The sequence below is a fragment of the Podarcis erhardii genome (genome assembly GCF_964252035.2).
Source record: "Podarcis erhardii genome assembly, chromosome: 9".
In the NCBI taxonomy this organism is placed as follows: Eukaryota; Metazoa; Chordata; class Lepidosauria; order Squamata; family Lacertidae; genus Podarcis; species Podarcis erhardii.
The window spans coordinates 2436359-2450427 of NC_138512.1; the positions used below are offsets into that span (position 1 = coordinate 2436359).

The window sequence follows — 14069 nt, forward strand, 5'->3', positions numbered from 1 at the left end:
CTCTGCTTGCTGCTCTCCAGATGTTTTGGAATGCATTAGTTGTGACTTGAGCGGGGCCTTGGTAAGAGAGGCTGAATGTGGAAGGGGTCATAAATAAAAGCAAACATGCTTCAAATTGTGCTGCTGTGTTTTTGTTTGTTTATTTGTGGCCATTTTATTGTTTTTAAATGCATCACACTGTAGTTTTGTTTGATGTTGCATTGTATTCTATTAAAGAAGCAAAATACCGATGCTAGCTTAAAAGATTTTTTCTTAGACAAGCCTATCTAGGGCAACATAGATGTTGACGTGTTTTAATCTTTTGTTGATACTTCATCTTTATTCATTTATTTCATATTTTTATGCATTGCTTGATACTCAATAGTCACTAACTGCTTGCAAAATAAAAAACACAATATGCATATATAAGGAACAATGAACCCAAGAAACTACATTTAACAAAAAATATCTATCACTCCTTGTAGTAAAATCTCTTAAGAGGTTTACATGAAAGATTAAAATTATCAATGGAAAAAAGTTAACAACAAACAACAACTTTTTAAAATAATTAAAATTAACTTCAAAAATGTTCCCTATAATAAATATTAGCTTTCTTCTTTTCCAAAACTCTGTGTAAACTTTGTGCAAGCAAATCAGGATGAAAGCACCATAAATATGTCAGAAAGAGCCATTGGACGGACACACAGACACATGAATTTGTGTGTTTGTCAGATATCATACTAAGTAAGTGTTTTTAGTGATTAACTGCATCCTTCCGAGATCTAGAGGAAACTGGCAGGTTATGAAAATCTCAATACCAGACCCAAGTTGCTCAGGCTGAGGACCAAGGTTTCAAGGCCTGGTGGGCAGAAGGCCCTATAAGGATGGCATCCTTCGAACACGGAGCTCAGTTGGCTGCTCCTGGAGCTAGACTGCGGGGCGGCTCAGGAAACGAGGTGCTGAAGGCTGATCCTAGGGAGCCCCCGGTCAAAACCCTCCTCCATCACCCAATACCTTCTAGTCCAATGGGGTTAATCGGAAACAGGGTTTATTCCTGTGATTTGTTTTAGTGCTGCAGCTATGCTCCGGAAAGGTATGAACTCATTAGAAAGAAAGAAATGTCTCTGAACATGTGCAAAGTGCCTTTTTCTCACCATTGGGAGCTGTAGTGTGGAGATCAATATCAGTCAGAACACTTGTCTGTTCAGACAGTACTCTCTGCACAGAAAGCTGTGCCGTTTTTGTTATATACTTTGCCCAAATCCACCGGAAATTGATCCTTGGGTGGAAAGAACTGGCAGTATTTTCTAATGCTATTACATTTTTACGTGGGTGGATTTGGTCTGGGCATTTCTTCTCATCTTTCCTTTGACTTGAGTACACAGGGAATAAAACCACTGATTAAATTTGTAACATACTTTAAAGCATTTTCCATTAGAGGAGAACTTCCTCATTGCTCCTTTCTGATACTTAATGATTTTCTTTTTTTGTCTGACTGTTTCTTTTCAGAATTCTGAAAGGGCCAATAAAATAAATAGCAGTTCTATGAAATTTACAACTCACCAAATTGAACACAGCCCACCAGTTGCAGTTGGAGCTGCTCCAGCAGTTCTTCGGGGAAACTTGCTTTTGGACTTGAAGCAGAGCTCTTGATGGGGAAAGAGCGGCTGGGGCAAGCCAGTCAGATGGGTGGCACAGAAATAATGCATTATTATTAGTATTAGTATTCATGGAATCTGCATTCCTACCACTTACTCTCATTTTGCTGTCTCCATTGCATGTTCATCATAGTCATGGTGACTGCAGCTCCTGCTGCTTTTGGCAACATTTTTATTTACAACTTCCTAGCCAGAAGATGCTTTGATGGAGCCATAAAGGCTACATGGAAGCACATGTGCAGGTCCAGCGTTGCTGGAGAGCCAGGAAAAGGTGGAAAAGCTCCTATATAAGTTCCTAGTCTGAGCTGCCTCCTTGCTGAAGCAGCAGCTCTAACCACAGCCCAAGGTTCAGCCTGCCTGGCCTGGGGAAACAGACCACAGAGGGCTTACAGGGCATTGAGGTGACTGGAGAGAGGACACAGCTGCAGAGTCTGGTTCTTCTGGGCTCAGGTGCCAAACATTCTTTCTATGGGCCAGCAGAGGAGTCTTCCTGACACCGGGCCTCAGGTCTGCTTGGCATTCTGCAGCTCTGCAGAGGTCTGAGACATTGCACCACCCAGAAAACAATGCAATCCACAAGGAAAAGCAGAAGGCAGCCAGCAGTGCCTTTCTGAAGCAGGGATGAGGAACCAGTGGCGTTCTGTATGTTGTCAGACTCCAGCTCCCATCAACCCTTGCCAATGTGGTCCATGGGACTAGCAACACAGCTGCAGGTTTGCCGTTCCTGTTATGAGTTTGCAGTGGACAAAGATCCCTGAAAATTCCTGGGTGCTAGGTCCTCCCCATAATTTCTGAAAGGGGTAAATGTGGAAGTTGAAGTCAAGCCAGAATCCTCAGGAGCTGGACTTAGGGAGGTGGCATCCAAGAACAAAAACAACTGAGACCAGAGACAAAAACAACTGAGACCAGAGACATTCAGCATCCGACAAGAAAGGGAAGGCTGCCAGGATTACAGGGGGCGTGAGGTCCCACAGGAAAAAGTGCCTTTTGCAGGAGGCTTTTGAAGTGGAGGTTGCCAAAGTGACAGGGGATGCTGGAAGCGGAAGAGTTGTTTTCTGCAAAGGCTGCTGGGAAGAAGGAGAAGAAGGCAGAACTCCATGCAGTGCTGGCTGGAGGAAACTGCACTGTGAGCGGGGGCCATGACTGGCTGCTGCTTTGGGCCCAGATGTTCACCACCCTTCACCCCCTCCATTTACACTTTAGGTGTAACTATATGTAAAATGAACCATATTTCTTAAAGACACTTGAGTCTCGGTTTTCCAGTGGAAGCACAACCCTGAGTGCCTGGAACTCCCTGGAATCTTGCTATCACTTGGCAGAGATTGGGGGTGGCATGTAACAATACTATAAATAGAAAATTAACAACACACAAAAATAGCCTTCTCATGATGCTGCTCACAGGCCTTCTCTGCAGCAGCTTCCAAGGGCAGGGAGTGGGGTAGATGGAAACATCCCCCCACTAAATGCAAGGGAGGGAGTGCCAATAGCAGGGGCATTAGCATCATGGGGCAGTGGGGGTCTCCAGATAGTGTGGACTCCAACTCCCATCTTTCCTGATGGTTGGCCATGTTGGATGAGGAGGGCAACATGTTGACTATTCCTGGTCCAGTGTCAGCTTTGGGGGTGGGGGTGGGGGTAGTGGCAGCATGGCCCCAGCATATTCTGGAAAGGCAGGAGACGTCAACCCTCCAAGTCACCCACCCATTCACCACCTGAGGAAAGACAGGTAGGTCTCCCCAACCCCCGTCAAAGCTTGAGCGGTGGCAGGGGCAGGTGGGGCACCCACAGGGGCACCACCCCACAAGATTCTGCTCCCCACGGTGGCTGCTCCAGCCCACCTCGTAGGCGTATTTTTTGGAACTGGAGATGAGGAGACAGTGAATCGCTTCTGTCCACACCTCTATTTCCTCATCAGCTCCTGGTAACAAGTCAAGCAGTCAACTAACTAATAACTGAAGAATTGCTTGCATTCATTATTTATTGGCCTTTGGGATTTCCATGCCGCTCAGAATTAGTCTGCATTCCCCATAAATCATTCAGCTTGTTACAGTTCAGTGGTGCCACGTACAGATCAGAGCACGTACATTTCACATAGGAGATGCTCACTTGAGCTTTCTTTGCAGCTAGCCCTACTTCCACAATGTTCTTCTCAAGCATCCCCCTTTGGCAGCTGCTCAGCCATCTGAATTTTAAAGATTTAATTCAGCACTTGCAGAATGTGGTAGATCTGCAGCTGGGCTGGAGAGGCAGGAGCTTTGCCTTTCTTTACCGCAGCAGAAGCTTGGCCAGCTTGGCCGCCTGCAGAGACCACTGGACTGCAGCTCCCAGTATCCCTGAGGGAGAGGGGACTAGGAGGGTCCAACAGCATTTGGAGGGTTCGATATCCCTATTTTCAATGCCTATACACCGCAAGGGTGATAATTTTGCCAGCTGACACTCTAATAGTAAGTTAAGAAATGGAAGTGGGGGCAAGAAGAGTATACCTGTCCTTAACTGTTTGTGTGTTCATTCCCTGTGAGCACCGAATGAAGGTCATTGTTAAAACTAGCAGAGCCATGATAACCAACTACTGAAAATCTGGGTTTAAAAAAATATTTCTTGTTATGGCATCGTAGTGGGGAAAGGAGGGGCTGTGAGATGAACAATTCCTGTATTTCATAGAATCATAGAACTGTGGAGTTGGAAGGGACCACAAGCATCATCTCGCCCAACCCCCTGCAAGGCAGGAATCTTCTGCCCAACACTGGGCTCAAACCCACAACCCTGAAATTAAGAGTCTCATGCTCTACAGACTGAGCCACCCAGAGTTTCCTGCCCATTTCTCACCTTGTCCATAGAGCAAGTTGAGAGTTTGAAAGCAAGTCATCCTAGTGGGCTGTGAGTGAACTGGCTGTCTTCAATCTGCTTTCTGCCTGATCATTACCTTGACCTTGATGGACCCCATTTAGGAGTTTGAATATACTATACTTGGCAACAAAATTTGCATTTGTTGACCTCTACAAGGTGTGAGGAACTCAGGATGTCTCCCTGAATGTCTTCAGGACCCTTTTTGAGAGGAGACTGGTATCAGGCTTGTACCAAGGCCAAGAAAGATTCATGATGGAAACTCTTAAGTTATGTCAATCTTTATACTTATGCTATGATCTACAGCAGACATGTCCAAGGCATCCATCATGATTGACCAGTCAATCCTGGGATGAATTTTGGTCAATTGCCACACCCCCTCTGCTGGAGACGGGCCTGAGCAGCCACCACCTCCTCCTGAGCTCAGGGGAAGCAGGCTGTTTGCAACCACCCCTGCCATGGCGGGGGGAGCAGCCAGCGCCCACCTGCCCACCTGGCACCCATCCCTGGGGGGGGGGTAGATCACTGCCAGTTTTTATATTGGATCGTAGATCACAGTCTACTTCAAGATGGACATGCCTGATCTACAGAAATAAACCAAAGAAATATGGTAAGTTCATTCACACATCTGTTCACAGGATGGCTGTTCATCCAGGTATCTATCTGAATTATAGAATTGTGGAGTTGAAAGGGACTCCAAGGGTCATCTAGTCTGACCCCCTGCAGTGCAGGAATCTCAGCTGAAGAATCCCTGACAGGTGACTGTCCAACCTCTGTTCTAAAGCTCTCACTGGTGTCCTCGCTTTCTTAAGCTGATCAGGCAACAAGTGGAGTGAGGGCCTTCTTGGTGGCGGCGCCCCAGTGACCCTCTCCTGACACTGGCTCCATTAGTTTTTAGGTACTGGATAGATATTTTTCTTCCAAGTGGGTGTTCAGTGGATGCTGGAACTAGAAGTCCTGCCAATCATTCACCAATTATCTGTTGGTTGGAGAAGGAACTGCAGGCAGTTTTCGTTGGGACATTTGCACAACAGCACTTAATCCTCTTGGCCTGGGAAGTCAGGTGATACCAAAGAACCAACGTGCACCCTGTCATATAAAAGGTCCCAGATTTGCTACCTTTCCTCAGTATGGGTAACTTGTCCTTAGAGAGAGCACTCAATCTTTTTGTGTGAGGGTGTCTACACTTTGGAACTCCCTGCCTCTTGATATCAGTCAGGTGTCTCCACTATACTCTTTTTGGTGCCCACCAAAAACATTCTTGTTTAGATGCTTGGAAAGTCAATGCAAGTTTTAATCTGTTTTTTAGTCTATTGTTATTTTAACTTTTTAAATGTTTTAAATTATTGTTCATTTTTCTAAGGGATAATTTTGTGGTTTTATCTTTTAATTGCTTTGAGGTTTGTTTCTTTTTGTAGTTGTTTTCTACAATCATGCAGTGTATGTATAAATCTTATGAAATAAAATAAATGAATTCCCTATTATTTGAGCACTCCCTCTTCACCACCAGCAGTCTCCCTTGCAAACTGCCTTTTTGTCCCAGACCTGTCAGTAACAGAGGGATGGATTGACTCTAACCCCCCATTCTTGGGCTCCAGAGTCTTTAAATACAGATCCATTCCAGCATCCTTTACTGACTTTATTCCAAAAGCCATAAACTCTCCACCCAAGCGTGGAGCATGAAACCATGTATTAAATTGTCCTTCTGCTGTGCAGCAATCATGTGTGAAGCCTCTCCCTTTCAAAATAGCTGCATTTGACAAGAGCCCGCTCAATGTTTCATAACTCAGCGCAGCCCATTTCAACGAAGGAAGCATTTCCCCCTTTGTGCCTCCAAACATCCCTCTTCTAAATATTTCATTAGGGATCTGTCCCTCAAGTGGTGGTAAAAGGCTGGATGCCAAGCGACGCGCGGCAAAGTTACCTCCTTGGAGAACAAGAACAGCCCAGTTAGGATTCATGGAAGAGTTTTCTTCTTGGTTTTGACATGTCTGTGTGTTTATAATGGTGAATTATTGAAACGTGCAAAGTGAGGAATATATGAGGGATCAGATCCATCCCAAGGTGGCAGTGCGTGCCTTTTGCTTTTTGTTTAAAGAGGAACTAGTCCTCATGATCTGCAAGGCAACGGTACTCAGGGGCTGAGTGCCAATGGTTATGTAGCCAACTTGGGGATACCGAGGAATGAAAGGAGACATCAGCAGCAAGCCTGAGGGGGGACCCCAAGGTTTGCAGAAATGGGGCACCAGAAAAGAGGACTGAGCATGCTCAGTGGCCATGGATTGTTAGTGACTGTTGGGGAAGGACCAGAGCTCAATGAGAGAGTGTCTGCCATGCAAGCAGATGATTCCAGGCATCTCCATATAGGGCTGGGTGAGACTCCTAGCTTATATCCTGGAGGGGTGCTGCCAGCCAGTGTAGCCTATACTGAACTAGATGGACCAAATGTCTGAGTCCATATAAGGCAACTTGCTATGTTCCTATGGGCGAGAGGCGGAATGGAAAACTAGGTGGAATGACTCCACTTGCAAAATATGCAAGGAAATGAAATTGCCGATTAGGAATACGTGTGTGTGTTCCTCTGTGTGTGTTCCAATAGCAGGAGAAAATGTCCCAGAGAGCTACACTTGATTACCTGCAGGAAACTGAAAGACAGCCCATGCGGTTTTCTTTTGGTGTGCTTCCCAAGCAGAGTGGTCCCATGTTGATGCTTAGGATTCAGATGGGTATCTTAATGCTAAACGTCTCTGTGGTACTAATGCACTGAATGATAGCTGAGCAAAGAATCATGCATAACTAAATGCTATGCCCAAAGTACTATAACTGATCTCCCAAACTTCCATTTAAAAAACCCCAAACAAACGAGAGCAATGCAACTACAGTGCAGAAGGCTGCTTTCCCCTCTGCATCATTTCCCATAATTTAAAGCTCCGATTTGGTCCACAGGAAAAACATACGCACCATAATTTCTTCTTTGCGCCAACAATGCAGCTCTCCTGCCTTTGAGCAGAGTCGTAGTTACGGGGTGGGGTGAGGGGGCTAGCCAGCTTTTCTGCCCCGGGTGAAGCCTCCAGAGGGCCACCATTGAGGCCCCCGGCCTGTGCATGCGTGTACACAAATGTGCACGGGTGTGTGTGCCAAACTGGGTCTTTGACCTGCGTGAAATAAAGCCTAGTTTCACCCCAGCCTTTGAGATCTATCATTTTCTGCCACGGAAGGTGACTGGACTGAGCATGCAAATCTTTGGTGGCTGGGAAAAGACAAACGCCTAAAGGCTGAGTAGCCAACATGGTGCTCTCCCAACAGCTGCAGCCAGCATGGCCAATGGCCAAGGAGTTGTATTCCAACATCATCTGGAATTGCCTACCCATGGCCTAACCGGACAGATGTTTTCTCCAAATTGTATAGCCATTTGTTGTGTTAGAAGACGTGTGTGGCCTTAGAAAGGCCCACCTCTGCCTATGGAGTGGCTGGCGAGGGAAGCCAGCTGAGGGCTGAAACAGTGGGAGTCACTGAGCATGTGTTGTGACCATGGTGCTCCTCTCTTCTCTTGCCCCGTCACACGTTGTCATCAGGGCAAGGTGCTATTTGCCCTTAACCTGCCTCCTGGGGCACATGTTCTTGCTCCGCCCCCCCCCGTGCCACTGCCAGTTAGTTATATCAGCTATTTCACCCGGGGTGGGGGCCATCTCTCCCATTATCCCTGGCCTTGGACTGTGCTGAGTAGTGTCTGAAGGTCCACAAATTAACTGCTCCCAGTGCTGGCTATTCTGAACTAAAGGGACCAACGGCCTGATTCATAGAATCATAGAACTATAGAATTGCAAGGGACCTCTACTCTAACCCCTGCATTGCAGGAATCACAACCAAAAATCCCTGACAGACGGGATCTTCCTATGTTCCTGTTATAGCAGGGGGGAAATGGCATGGCCCAGATATGAGCTCTATCTGCACTGAAATCTTTGATTCCAAGGGTATTCCTCTTACTTTTTCACTTGTTTTCTCTTTGTTTAGATTATCCGCCTTTCTACAGCACATTTGGACATTTCCCTCTGATTTCCATCATGAGCTGGTGGAACTCTCTTGTCTTTGGGCTGTTTTGATAGTTTCCACCATGCTAGGTTGATAATACATTTTAATAAATAAGCTGGAATTGTTGGTGTTCTAAAGATGTTAAATGGTTCCATACTCAAAGCTTTGGTGATAAATCGAGGCTGTCGGGGTGGGGTGGGGGACACCTCGAGTTTATTAGGAGCTCAGAATTCAGCACCTTGGGAGGGATACGGAAATGGTTTTGTATTTGCCAAAGGATTACTAGGTAAGGAGGGAAAGATCACTGAGAAACGTAGGGAGCCTTGTTAGCTGAGCTCTCCCTCTGCTGCAAGCCAGTTCTGAGAGGAGCCCCATGGAAGCTGGTCCCACGGAGCCAATGAAGTGAGCCTCTCCCTCTGAGGCAGATGGCTATCCATAGATGGTGGTCCATAGATGGAGGCTCAGACAACAAAAAATAATATTTAGAATATACTGGACCCCATTATGTTTGTTTAAAAAAGGGCTATCTAAGGTATTTAACTGTTGGAAATGCAATAGGGATAATACTTCTCTAAAACATATGTTATTTCATTGTCCTATACTGACATATTTTTGGCAGAAGGTAACTGCAACCATCAACAGAACTGTATGGAACAACCTTACATTTTCAAGCACATGGAACCCTACAAAAGGACAATATGAGTGGACTCTCCGTGCCCTGACCACAGCAAAAAGACGGATACTGAAGAATTGGAAGAATAAAAATGCAGCTCCCTTCTACGATTGGATTGAAGACTTATACAAACTCACAACATAAGAGCAACTTGCATATCAGGGCCATCTTTACCCAGGGGTGCAAGAGGTGCGGGGCACCCGGGCGCCAAATTCTGGGGGGCACCAGGCCCGCTGCTGAAGCTGCCTAAGCTCTTAACTATCTACCTGTTATGAAATAATAAATAATTTTGATCAAGCCAGAAAAACAAAATACATATATACCTAGGTATTACTGAAATGTATACCTACTGTTTCACTAAAGGACTTTGTGTGCTCATTTACCAAAGACGCGCAGCGTTAGCAAAGACGCGCCGCGTTAGCAGAGCACATGAAATTAACTCTTACATATTAACATATTATGTTACGTATTGTATTGAGCTGCTACATGGCAGCGGGGTCAACAGCACCTTTGATACCTTTGGGGGTGGCTAAAATAAATTTGGGGGCATTGGGCGGATCTTTGCACTCCCAGCGGCACATATGCTAAATACGTCACTGTTGCATATAAACACAAATTCAATGATATTTGGAATCTATTCTTACAAATACTATAATAGGTTAAGATCTGGTGGTGTACAATAACAACTTGGTAAAGTATGTAGTTTTGGGTTTCCCCCCTCCCCCTTTATTTTCCCTTCTACACGGGGGCTGTTTCTCTTTTTCTCTCTTTTATTTACGTCTCATCATGATTAGAGCTCATATAAGGATGTACTTTTTGAACTTTCAATAAAGATGTCTGAAAAAAAGTTCATTAATTTTTTTTAAGAATTAATCAAACTAAATAGGTTTAATTGGCTTCTGAAGAAATGTGCAATTGATTGTTATTGTTTTGAAATTTATTGTGCTATTACCTTCCTTTGTGGGTTGTGCAAACTGCCCTTCTGCATAATGCTTTTCATGGGGCAGGGGGCACTGGAGATGAGTTCATGGAACCAAGGGGGTGATGGCACAAAAAAGTTTTGGCACACTGTTTCAAATTGTTTTGAATTGTTCCAGAATAAGCACTTTCAGCTTAGAAAAAACAAAACAAATTCAATTATATTGTAGTTTGACACCATTACTCCCTTGTGCCATTAAAAACAAAATTAAAAACCACAGTTGATTAATTTCCCATGCTCATCTGCTGAACCATAAAGTGCAGATAGACTTTGTACATCAGCAATACAATGCAAAGTCCAAACAGAGGTCACACCCACAAGCACAATACATTTAAACTCCTCATTATACCATTTTAGCAGTTGTGGCTTTCCCCAAAGAAATTTGAGAATTGTAGCTTGCAAAAGGAGCTATAATTCCTAGCAATAATAATAATAATAATAATAATAATAATAATAATAATAATAATAATAATGTATTAATTGTACCCCGCCCATCTGGCTGGGTCTCCCCAGCCACTCTGGGCGGCTTCCAACAGAACACTAAAATACAATAACATATTAAACATTAAAAGCTTCCCTAAACAGAGCTGCCTTCAGATGGTAGTTGTTTATCTCTTTGACAACTGGTGGGAGGGTGTTCCACAGGGCGGGTGCCACTGCCAAGAAGGCCCTCTGCCTGGTTCCCTGTAACTTGGCTTCTCGCAATGAGGGAACCACCACAAGGCCCTCGGCGCTGGACCTCAGCGTCTGAGCAGAACGGTGGGGGTGGAGACGCTCCTTCAGGTATACTGGGCCGAGGCCGTTTAGGGCTTTAAAGGTCAGCACCAACACTTTGAATTGTGCTTAAAAATGTACTGGGAGCCAATGTAGGTCTTTCAGGACCGGTGTTACGTGGTCTCGGCGGCCGCTCCCAGTCACCAGTCTAGCTGCCGCATTCTGGATTAGTTGTAGTTTCCGGGTCACCTTCAAAGGTAGCCCCACATAGAGCGCATTGCAGTAGTCCAAGCGGGAGATAACTAGAGCATGCACCATTCTCAGATTCTCTGGGGGGGAACCATGGCTGTTAGAATGGTACAAGAGTGCTTTAATTGTATGGTTTAATATTAATTTCTCTGTACATGCTCTGCACATGCTTCCATGAAATTAAACTAAGGAGTAACCTACGCTTTTGGCAAAACTTACAAGCAAATGCCTTTGGGGGGCTGCCATTTGAAACTGTTGGCAGAGGGAGGAAGCACACTTTTGAATCCTGCACCGCGTATGGTTTTTTAAAAAACAACTCGCTGCACGTTGAAGACCAGCACGTCAAGGAAACTGCTACCCTAGAAAAATCTCTATTTGATTTCTTTAGTATATTCAATTGCTGCATTTAGTTTCAGACCAACCTCCATCCATTCTGTTTCTCAGTGTGTGTGTGCAAATAATATCATGGACAATTACTATATCCAACCCCAAAAATAAATAATTTAGGTAAAATAGGTACAACACAACAGCAGCCAAAATTTAAATTAAATTTGTAACTCGTTTTTTAAAAATTATTGCACCAGTGAATAATTACACTAAGAACACAACAAGAGGCGCACTGCGGTAGTCTTCAACTTTTAAAGAACTCCTGAGACCAACCTTTAACCTGACTATGCATTTGGAGACCCATTACTAAATTTTAAAAAAATCATTTGGTTTATATGCTAATGGTGCTGCTTTTGTGAAACCCTTGCTTCCACTTGTACAAAGAGGCTCCCACCAGGCACCCCCAAAATAGGCTCAGGGTGGTGGTGGTATAATATTTGCCCTCAAGAAACACTTGGCACAGAGCAATGCTGATTTCCTCCCCACGAATTCCTGGAATTGTCTTGGTTTCAAATTGTCTTGGTGTCAGTTTAATTTTGTATTTGTCTAACTCTTAGTGACATCTTTTCTCATGAAAAGCTGATTATAATTAATAAACCACGCCTTACGAGGAAGGGTTGAGGGAACTGGGTACATTTGAGCTGGAGAAGAGAAGAATCACAAAACTAGATTTGGCGGGTCATCCAGTCCACCCCCTGCACTGCAGAAATCTCAACTAAAGCATCAGAGGTGATATGACAGCCATCTTCAAATATCTGCAGGGCTGTCACATGGAAGATGGAGCAAGTTGGTTTTCTTCTACTCTTGGGGATTGGACTGGATTCAAATTGCAAGGAGGAAGATTCTGGCCAAACATTAGGGATAACTTAGAATCATAGAATCATAGAATCATAGAGTTGGAAGAGACCACAAGGGCCATCGAGTCCAACCCCCTGCCAAGCAGGAAACACCATCAGAGCACTCCTGACATATGGTTGTCAAGCCTCTGCTTAAAGACCTCCAAAGAAGGAGACTCCACCACACTCCTTGGCAGCAAATTCCACTGTCGAACAGCTCTTACTGTCAGGAAGTTCCTCCTAATGTTTAGGTGGAATCTTTTTTCTTGTAGTTTGGAACCATTGCTCCGTGTCCGCTTCTCTGGAGCAGCAGAAAACAACCTTTCTCCCTCCTCTATGTGACATCCTTTTATATATTTGAACATGGCTATCATATCACCCCTTAACCTCCTCTTCTCCAGGCTAAACATGCCCAGCTCCTTTAGCCGTTCCTCATAAGGCATCGTTTCCAGGCCTTTGACCATTTTGGTTGCCCTCCTCTGGACACGTTCCAGTTTGACAGTGTCCTTCTTGAACTGTGGTGCCCAGAACTGGACACAGTACTCCAGGTGAGGTCTGACCAGAGCAGAATATAGTGGCACTATTACTTCCCTTGATCTAGATGCTATACTCCAGTTACAGCCATTCAGCAGTGGAATGGACTCCCTTGGAAGGTGGTGGACTCTCCTTCAATGGAGGTATTCAAGCAGTGGTTGGAGGTTCACCTGTCAGGGATTCTTGAGCTGTGATTCCTGCTTTGCAGGGGTTGGACGATGACCCTTGGGAATCCTTCTCACTCATGAGTCTATCACAGCAATGGGCACCAGCCTTGTCTGGGTTTGCTTAGCTTCAGCATGGCTGATTCATCGTGTACCACCACACCACACCATGGCCTGGATTGTATTTTTACATGTCTTATAAACAATTCTCACTGCTTCTTTAAAACACAGCCATAAATTTTTTATCTTCTATTAAAGATCTTTGGAACAGCTATCACATGGACATGAATAACGTCACTGAAACACAATTTTGCCAGTTATTAGAATGAGTCAGAAAAGCATCCAGGGGACAAGCAAGAGCAGAACTACTTCTCCTCTAATAGCCTATCCTTCATGCTTAGTCCTTCCTCAAGAGTTCCCATTATGCACCCAATAACTCAAGTGAAGGACTGGAGAGCCATTTAGTCTTTGGCCATGATATAATAGAAAAGGTGAGATGAAGATTAAAAACATGGCACGGAAACGGCGGCTGTTTTCTTGTGCAGGAGGGCATGGAAGATGGATAAATGAAGCGTGAGGAGCAGTCCATGATCTCCTGCCAAGAGACTTTATTTTAAATGCAAAGGGTGCAAGGAGGTGACAGTCAGAACGAGGGGAAGTTGGGAGGCAGACTTCTGGTCTGATGCGACGCAGACTTCATTGTGATACGAACCCAACATTGTTGTCACTGCAATTGTTACATGTACACCCAAGACGTGGGGTTAACAGACCTGGAAGGAAAGGAAAAGACAGAGCCAAACTAGAAGAATCACTTTTGCTGGTAAATCCCAGCGGATGCGACCCACTGTTGCATTCTGAAGCAAAGGAGTCTTTTCATTTAGAATGAAGGCAGCCTTCTGTTGCTGGAATGCTGACAGCTGCTTTTCAAGGTCACTAGGCTGAAATGTCACATGAGTGCAGGCAAAGACGAAGTGTGGCGTTTTGAAGGGACATAAGGGACCAATGGGCCCATATCACCCA

The 14069-nt window shown here is 44.8% G+C and overlaps 1 long non-coding RNA gene across 1 annotated transcript in view; it reads left to right on the top strand.

Moving 5' to 3' along the window:
• LOC309350030 overlaps positions 1–12737 on the top strand; it is a 96668-nt gene extending 83931 nt beyond the window's left edge. Inside the window, exon 3 of the long non-coding RNA XR_014160270.1 lies at positions 12394–12737. This is a non-coding gene — a long non-coding RNA (uncharacterized lncRNA). The remainder of the gene's footprint in view (positions 1–12393) is intronic.
• The last annotated feature ends 1332 nt before the right edge of the window (positions 12738–14069 follow it).